General features: G+C 36.6%; 1 pseudogene; it reads left to right on the top strand.

Moving 5' to 3' along the window:
- Positions 1-5872, top strand: part of LOC107646334 — a 12224-nt pseudogene extending 6352 nt beyond the window's left edge.

The following is an 8878-nucleotide window of genomic DNA, read 5'->3' as shown; positions in this document are numbered from 1 at the left end:
TAATGAAATAATATATTTTTCTAAAGATACTAATTCCTAAAGTTGACATACAGAAATATTAAAAAATATCAAATAATAAATAATAACATGTCATTTTTACCGGAAAAATATATCAAATAATAAATAATATGTCACTTTACTTAAGTGAAACCAACCTGATTTATAAAAAAAAAACCCTAGCAGAGAAAGAGTACGTACTCCGTACTCAAGGAGAATGAGAGAAGGAGAGAGCGGGGGCGAACGGTTGAGGGTGAAACACAGTGAGGAAGATGGCCATGCCATTGGAAGAGATAAGGGGGAGAGCGTGGGTGGGTGTGTATCCGGTGTTAAGGAGGGAGGGTGTGACTTATGAAGTGGAGTACGAGAGTTTACCGTTGATTTGTGCTACTTGTGCACGATATGGGCATGATAAATCGTTGTGCATGGATAAGAAGTCCTTGGAAGGAAATGGGAATTCCTTTGGTGATGAAAAAAATAATGAAGCCCCGACACTAGTGCCACACAACAATCATGAGATTCAACAAGAGGCTGAATCAGAAGCTCGTGTTTTGGGTGAGAATCCTCATAATTTAGGTGAGAAATTAGGAGTTGTTAAAGGGAAGGATGTGGTTACGAAATCATTGGCTCCTCACGTGCCTGATGGTCATGTTAATGAGGCATGCATGGAGGATGGAGAGGGCTGGCAACAAGTGCTGCGTAAGGAAAAAATCACAATGGGTCAATCATCAGGTTTGAAAGACCAAGATGGAAAGCAGCACAAGTATGGTTCGAGAAGGGTTCCTTAAAAGCTTATTCTGTCATTTGGATGATATTGATTTGGGTTGCCTTGGTGATGTGCCTCTTCCTTCTCTAAATGAGGAAGCTTGCAATAACCTTACGGCACCAGTTACTATGGAGGAAGTCAAAGCAGCGGTTTTTCACATGAACTCTTTTAAAGCTCCGGGTCCTGATGGGTTTCAAGCTTTCTTCTTCAAAGAATATTGGGAGATCATTGGTCTTGATGTTTGGAAGATGGTTAAGCAGGCATTCTCCGGTGTTCCTCTTGATCCAAGAATGTTGGAGACTTTACTAGTTCTCATTCCAAAGGTTGAATCACCGGTATCTATGAAAGATTTCAGGCCGATTAGTCTCTGCAATGTAGTTTACAAGATCATCACGAAGGTCCTTGTTAATAGGCTTCGTCCTCATCTTGCGGAGATTGTTGGCCGCAGAGTCTTTCTATAAAAGCTTATTCTGTCATTTGGATGATGTTGATTTGGGTTGCCTTGGTGATGTGCCTCTTCCTTCTCTGAATGAGGAAGCTTGCAATAATCTTACGGCACCAGTTACTATGGAGGAAGTTAAAACAGCTGTTTTTCACATGAACTCTTTTAAAGCTCCAGGTCCGGATGGGTTTCAAGCTTTCTTCTTCAAAGAATATTGGGAGATCATTGGTTTTGATGTTTGGAAGATGGTTAAGCAGGCATTCTCCGGTGTTACTCTTGATCCGAGAATGTTGGAGACTTTACTGGTTCTCATTCCAAAGGTTGAATCACCGGTATCTATGAAAGATTTCAGGCCGATTAGTCTCTACAATGTAGTTTACAAGATCATCACGAAGGTCCTTGTTAATAGGCTCCATCCTTATCTTGCGGAGATTGTTAGCCCGCTTCAAGGAGAATTTATTCCGAGACGAGGAACTCCTGACAACATCATTATTATTCAAGAAGTCCTCCACTTTATGAAGAAGACTAAATCAAAGAAAGGCACATTGGCCTTTAAGATTGATCTGGAGAAAGCTTATGATAGAGTTGACTGGAGGTTTTTAGCTCATACCCTTAAGAGCTTTGGTTTTCCTATTCCTACACTTAATTTGATTATGAATTGTGTCACTGCTTCTTCCTTATCTATTCTTTGAAATGGGAGTCGTCTGAATGGCTTTACTCCTAGCCGAGGTCTTAGACAAGGAGACCCTATGTCACCCTATCTTTTTGTGTTGTGTATGGAGCGATTGGCATGTTTTATTAGTCATCAGGTTGATTTGGGATTGTGGGAACCAGTTGCTATTTCTAGAGGAGGACCAAGAATATCCCACTTAATGTTTGCGGATGACTTGCTTCTATTCTGTAAAGCTATAAAGAGACAAGTGCAAAATGTGATGTTGGTTTTAGAGACTTTTTGCAAAGCATCTGGGATGAAGATTAATGTGGAGAAGTCTAAAGCGCTTTGCTCCAAGAATGTCTCTGTAACAAGGAAAGAGGTTTTCACTGGGGTGTCCTCCATCGGATTTGTCCTGGACTTGGGCAAGTATCATGGGGTTACCCTTAGCCATTCTAGAGTGACCCATTTAGCTATAACTCTCGCAATGGTTACTTGTGGTTGTGTAAGCAACTGTTTGGTTGGGAGGAGCGGGAGAATTGACTTTGGCTTTGGCGCCAGCTTGTTCCGGAAAAGCATAAATTTTTGGCTTGGTTGTGTCTTAAGGAGGCTCTTCCTACTGCAAGTTTTCGCTTTAGAAGAGGGATGTCGTCATCGGATAAGTGTCCAAGATGTCTTTCTAGCCAGGAATCGGTTTTACATTGTATCTGGGATTGTCCCAAAGCTCAGCTTGTCTGGCATAGGTTGGATATTTCTTGTCATCCTTTGGATTTGAAGAACTGGTTCTTGTATCATAGCAGAGAGCATCCGTTCAAGTTTTTTTCGGGACTTTGGTGGATATGGCGAGCAAGGAATAATGACATCTTTAATCCCGATGAAACTTGGCCTCCGGAAAAAGTGATTTGTCTGGTATTAACTTCAGAAAAGGAGCTTAGGAATATCTTTGAATTACAACGTCCCTCTATTTAGGCAGTTCCTTGTTTTGTTTGTTTTGTTTTTCTTTGTTTAATTTATTTCAGTCACAAAAAAAAATAATATGTCACTTTTTTCAGAAAAAAAAGTTACAAGTAGTTACCAATAGTATTAATCTTCTTTCATTTCATAACTTATACTATGAAATGCTTTTATATAAAAATATTAGGAAAGAAGCGTATAAGTATTATATTAAATAATTTAAGTCAGAGTGACTCGAATATAAAGATGATAATCAATAATCAAAAATTTTTTTCATGTGAGTAATACATTTTCATTTAAAAGTTTATAGTAAAAAATTGTTAGATAATTTGATAAATTTAATTAAATTATCATTTAACGATTATCAACTATCAACTTTAATTTTACTATTGCACCTAAGTTTAATTTACTAGGTAAAATTAATAGTTGAGAACCGTTCAATCAAATTATTTAACGACTCTTAACTATTAATTTCACTACTGCACCTAAGTTTTCACCATCATTTCGTCGTAATATTTGAAATCATTATGATAGATTTCTGGACAAGGCAATGATGATGGATGAAGATGAAGCTTCAAGCAACGTGAAAGATCCATGGAGGCTATGGACAATGAATCAAGTAGAAGAAGTAAAGATTCTCTTTGACCTCATCCCTATTTCACTATCTCGTGTGATGTTTGTCGTTGTTCAACGCCAACTCTCCACATTCTTCATCAAACAAGCCACCACAATGCAACGTTCCATACCACCAAATTTCAAAATCCCTGCCGCATCATTTCAAGGAGTCGTTGGAATCGTAATCCTCTTTTGTGTTCCAATCTACGACTGAATTTTCGTCCCATTGCTAGAAAATTCACCGGCCAACGTTCCGGCATAACGTTTTGTCAAAGAATTGGAACCGGCCTTGTTCTATTTGTACCAAACATGGTTGTCTCGCATTTTGTAGAAACCAAAAGAATTAGAGTCTGTATTCAACATAATCTTATGGAGAATCCCGAAGCCGACGTGCCAATAAATATATGGTGGCTTCTGCCACAATATGTTATTAATGGCACGTCGGATGCGTTAACATAGGATTTCAAGAATTGTACTACAATTAGATGCCGGAGGGAATGAGAAGTTTAGGAGCGGCGCACTCTCCGTTGTTTTTGGACTCGGAAGTTTTGTTAACAATGGGATTATAGTTGTTGTGGTTGCAATCAGCTCAAGATTTGGAGATAAATGGTTGCAAAACAATCTGAATAAGGTTCATCTTCATCACTTTTACCAGTTCTTGCTAGGTTAAGTGTTATCAACCTATGTGTTTATGTGTTTAATGCACACATAAACACATAGGTTGCTAGCACTTAACCAAGCAAGAACCCAGTAAAAATGATGAAGATGAGCCTTATTCAGATTGTTTTGCAACCATTTATCCCCAAATCTTGAGATGATTGCAACCACAACAACTACAATCCCATTGTTAACAAAACTTCTGAGTCCAAAAATAACGGAGAGTGCCGCCGCTCCCAAACTTCTCATTCCCTCCGGCATCTGATTGTAGTACAATTCTTGAAATCCTATCACTATTAACGCATCCGACGTGCCATTAATAATATATTGTGGCAGAAGCCACCATATACTTATTGGCACGTCGGCTTCGGATTCTCTATAAGATTATGTTGAATACAGACTCCAATTTTTTTGGTCTCTACAAAATTCGAGACGACCATGTTTGGTACGGACAGAACAAGGCCGGCTTCGATTCTTTGACAAAACGTTATGCCAGAACGTTGGCCGATGAATTTTCTAGCAATGGGGACGAAAACTCGGTCGTAGATTGGAACACAAAAGAGGATTACGATTCCAACGACTCCTTGAAGTGATGCGGTAGGGATTTTGAAATTTGGTGGTATGGAACGTTGCATTGTAGTGGCTTGTTTGAGTTAGTATTTAGGTTTTATGATCTAGGGTTTTGGAGTTAGAATTTAGGGTTTAAGATTTATGGTTTATTATTCAGGATGTTTCTTTTTTGTTATTTGGACGCTTCTTTTATGTTAAATGGATGTTTTTTTGTGTGTTGTATAGATGCATTTTTTAACAGTTTTTTTTTTTAATTTACAAGGACATTGTATCATATGTTTTCTATTCATTAGTTGAATGATCCACCTGACACATGTTTTGTATGTTTTTCGTAACATACGTTTATCTTTTGAGGTTTTAACAATCGACAATGAGTCGCTGTAAAAAGGAATGTGGACCTAAAAAAAGGTATTATGCTTAACGTTTCTATCTACCATCATTTTAACATCAATGTTGTGGTTTTACGTTAAAAAATATATACATTATTAGAAATTGTTGGAGACAAGGTGCACTCAAGTTACATAGCTGGCATCTTTAAACACCTTACAAAGTCCAATGCAGAGGCAAAGCTTTTGGAAACAGATGTCATTAGATTCGAATTCTTACAATTTATCTCTCGGTTGGCGTTTAAGAAAAATATCATGGTAGCATTGGCAAAATCGTATGATTTAGACTCAAATAAAATGGTATTGGATGTTGACACCATCAAAGTTAATGCTGCTTTAATTAGGCATGTCTTCGTCCTTTCATCTATTGGTAAGTATTCTTTTGCTTCTATTATTCTGTAAAGTTAGACTGTGTAACTATAACAATATTTGCGCATTTGACTTCTCAAAATATTGAATATGGCAGACGATGACTTTCCAAAATTTGACAAGAAGAATCCGGCGCACGTCTAACAACAACTACACTTCGTGACTACTGCTTCATGGATAGTGAAGCTGACATGATGAAATTTCACAAACACTTTATACTGGTTGTGATGAAGATGTTTCTCTGCCCAACAATGCAGCAAGTCTTGTCACCTTGGCATATTCCCCCATTTTGGATGTTTAAGATCCTAGTCGATTCAACTGGCCAATGAAAATCTTCAATTGGCTGAAGAAGACAATCAGTAGATACCAGCTTAAACACAACAAGACCTGTGAAGGCTGCATGTTCACCTTGTTGGTTATATTCATGGTTATTTTAAAGAACTTGAGATGACATTTTTGCAACTTTGAATTTGATTCCATTGTTGTTTGTACTTATACCAATTAGATATTATACTTTCAACGACTAAAGAGTGGCCTGCTAGAACAGTATGAGGAACCAGAGCCATGGATATCTGCATGGCTAGCAGAGCAGCTAGAGAAAAAAGCCAACAATGATTCTATCAGAGACATGTAAATACTTATTTACACTTATAGCAATTTAGACATTCATAACTAACTATATCAAAGTCATAAACACTTCTTCATATGTCTTCCATCAACATATTATCTGTTTGCATTGGAACAGGAAACATTGATACAACAAAAAATAGGGCTGCTTTCATGGATAAGGCAAACCCAACATATGTAGGGTTGGGTGCAAATTTCGAGGTTGATAAAAAATATTTTGATAAAGTAGAGGCAGCTAAAAGGAAATGTTCAACACCCTAACTTTTAGTACCTCATGATCGCACTAAAAGTCTGGGCGTTACCTACCTCTACTCCTTTAATTTCATACTATATTTATTTAATATCGAGCTTTTGCAAATATGTACCGAAATTTTAATTAAGAAAACGAAGAGTCTGTACCTTAAACCATTTAATCACAAAGGTATATATTTACATAGGATTATATACATAGACTTATTCAAATAATCTCAAATACAAGTCCTACCTCTCTAAAAACTAAAACAATAAACGATGAGGGGAAATTAAAATCTAAGACTAAACAAAATACAGAAAATACGAATACATATGTAAATAAAATTCTGTACTTCAGTCCCGGCTCCGTGCCAAGGAATTCTGAATCTGTCGTTGTAAAGAAAATCTGTAGGGGGTGAGAACATCGTCCTCGCAGGTTCTCAATGGGGAAAGGGAATGCCGTAAAAGTAATGAATAAAATGCAAATAATTAACCTTACTTAGTAAGACTATTTATATCAAAATCTTTGAAAATATATTTTATTCTACTTTAAATAATTAATTACTTTCTTTAAATTTCTGAACTTAACCAATTCTCAATCACAACATTAGTCTTAATCACCTCAATATACAAACTAATATTACAAGAAACCCAATTGAACACACAAATAAGGCATAATAAGACAAACAGCATAATTACTAAGAAATAAAATAAGTAAACACAACCAAATGCAAATGCGCAAACAATATGATGCATGTCTGTCCTAAGTAGGCTATGAGATCATGCGTCGGTTGTCTACCCGTAACCCGACGTTACTTGGAGCAAACCTCGAATATGTTTTCTCTACTGTGTTAGTTAGGCACATAAGTATCATCATGGATGAACCCATGTCAGTCAAGATACCTTAGCATCACGGGTTATCCGTGTCAATTAGGCCAAATCACAATAATGTCGCTAGCATTTCTATGTGCATCACAGTAAGAAACATGCTATCAGTTAGGTGGACATTCCTGCATTAGTAAACTTAGGCTATCAGTCAGGCGGGCACTTTCACATTAGCGGTTTGGCACAAAATCCCAATCAAACAAACAATTCTCAATAATCAATTTCATTCATCGTTTCTTATTTCTTTTCTTTTTTTTTTTGTCATACATCCGCATCACCAAATAATCAATCACACCTCCGCATCACCAAATAATCATTCACACCTTCGCATCACCATATTATTATTCACACCTCTGCATCACCCAAAAGATACACTTTCAGTCATTCATTAATCGCAACCTCAAAAACGTTTAGTTAAGAATAAAAATTCATTTTCTTAATAAACCAAATTCAAATAATAACTTAAAACAAAATCTTTTCTCAATAAATTAAACTTAAAACATAATACTTTTCTTAATAAATCGAAATCAAATAATATGATTCTAAAATCAAATTTTTCTTTTAAATAATGTTTTAAACAAAGTCTCAGAGTTTTATAAAAATTTCTGCAGTATTTTTTCTAAAATTCTGGATTTGCCACCCTTCAAGGGTTCCAACCAAATCATTTCTCAAACCCTTTCCAACCATTTTCAAGTAACAAATCATTTTCAATAATCACACTGTTCCAAATATCAAATAAAATTTCAATAATCAAATTGTTTCCTTTGAAGCTAAGCCACTTCCTATTTCAATAAAATTAAGCTCTCTTTCAAATCTTTTGCTATTCAAACCAAAGGAAAATTCACACGTTCATTCAAACTTTACAAAACCCTCCGACCATGTTCTTTTTACATATAACACTAACCAAAACCACTTTTTCGTTTATTTTTTACAAGAACTCAGACAAAACCTCCCCCTTAATGCACAAATAGGAAGCATATACGACAATTACACAATTAGCGAGTATTATGCAGTCAATTAGGCATTCCAAATAATTCACATATAATGCATATGATGTATGCCTATCCTATTGGCTGATGAGTTAGTTATAAAGCCAACCCGACAAGTCCTAGTAGCTAACCATTGGACTGTCCCTCTGTTGTGCATCCCCAACTCGAGTTATACTCAATCATAATCATCAATACATATTCATAACACCCACAATGGTGTTTATCCATGGGGGCGAGCTCATCCGGAACTTTCACAGTGTTCGGCCACACTTACGACATAGGGTCAGCAGAGTATCGAGTCTCCACCTGGAACACGTGGTGGCTAGCCACTGCTTTCACCCAGGAAAATTCGTATCTCAGATAGTTGAAGTGCAACATTCACATTTCATTCAATAAGCATATATGCAATCATACTCAGCCATAATTCAATAATAGCTCAACCATAATTCGGTAATAACTCAGCCATTCGGCTCATAATACAACCCATAACCAGCCAATTTATTAACAATTATAGCCCTTCGGCTCATGGCATATAAAACACTTCCACCATCATCCTCTGTATCTCATACAATTATCTTTGATCATCATTCATCATTAATTCTCCCCTTACTTCATCCACAAGTTACCACATTTTCTAGCTCCTTCCCATTGCTAGGCATACTATAAGGATTCCGGGCATAAGGGTTGAGAACGGAAGCTTAGAAGTCTGAAATTTGGCTTTGAAAACTCAAAAATTAA

The sequence above is a fragment of the Arachis ipaensis genome, chromosome B01 (genome assembly GCF_000816755.2).
Source record: "Arachis ipaensis cultivar K30076 chromosome B01, Araip1.1, whole genome shotgun sequence".
Lineage (NCBI taxonomy): Eukaryota > Viridiplantae > Streptophyta > Magnoliopsida > Fabales > Fabaceae > Arachis > Arachis ipaensis.
Note: the sequence above shows the minus strand (reverse complement) of the source record. Positions and strands in the feature narration are given on the sequence as shown.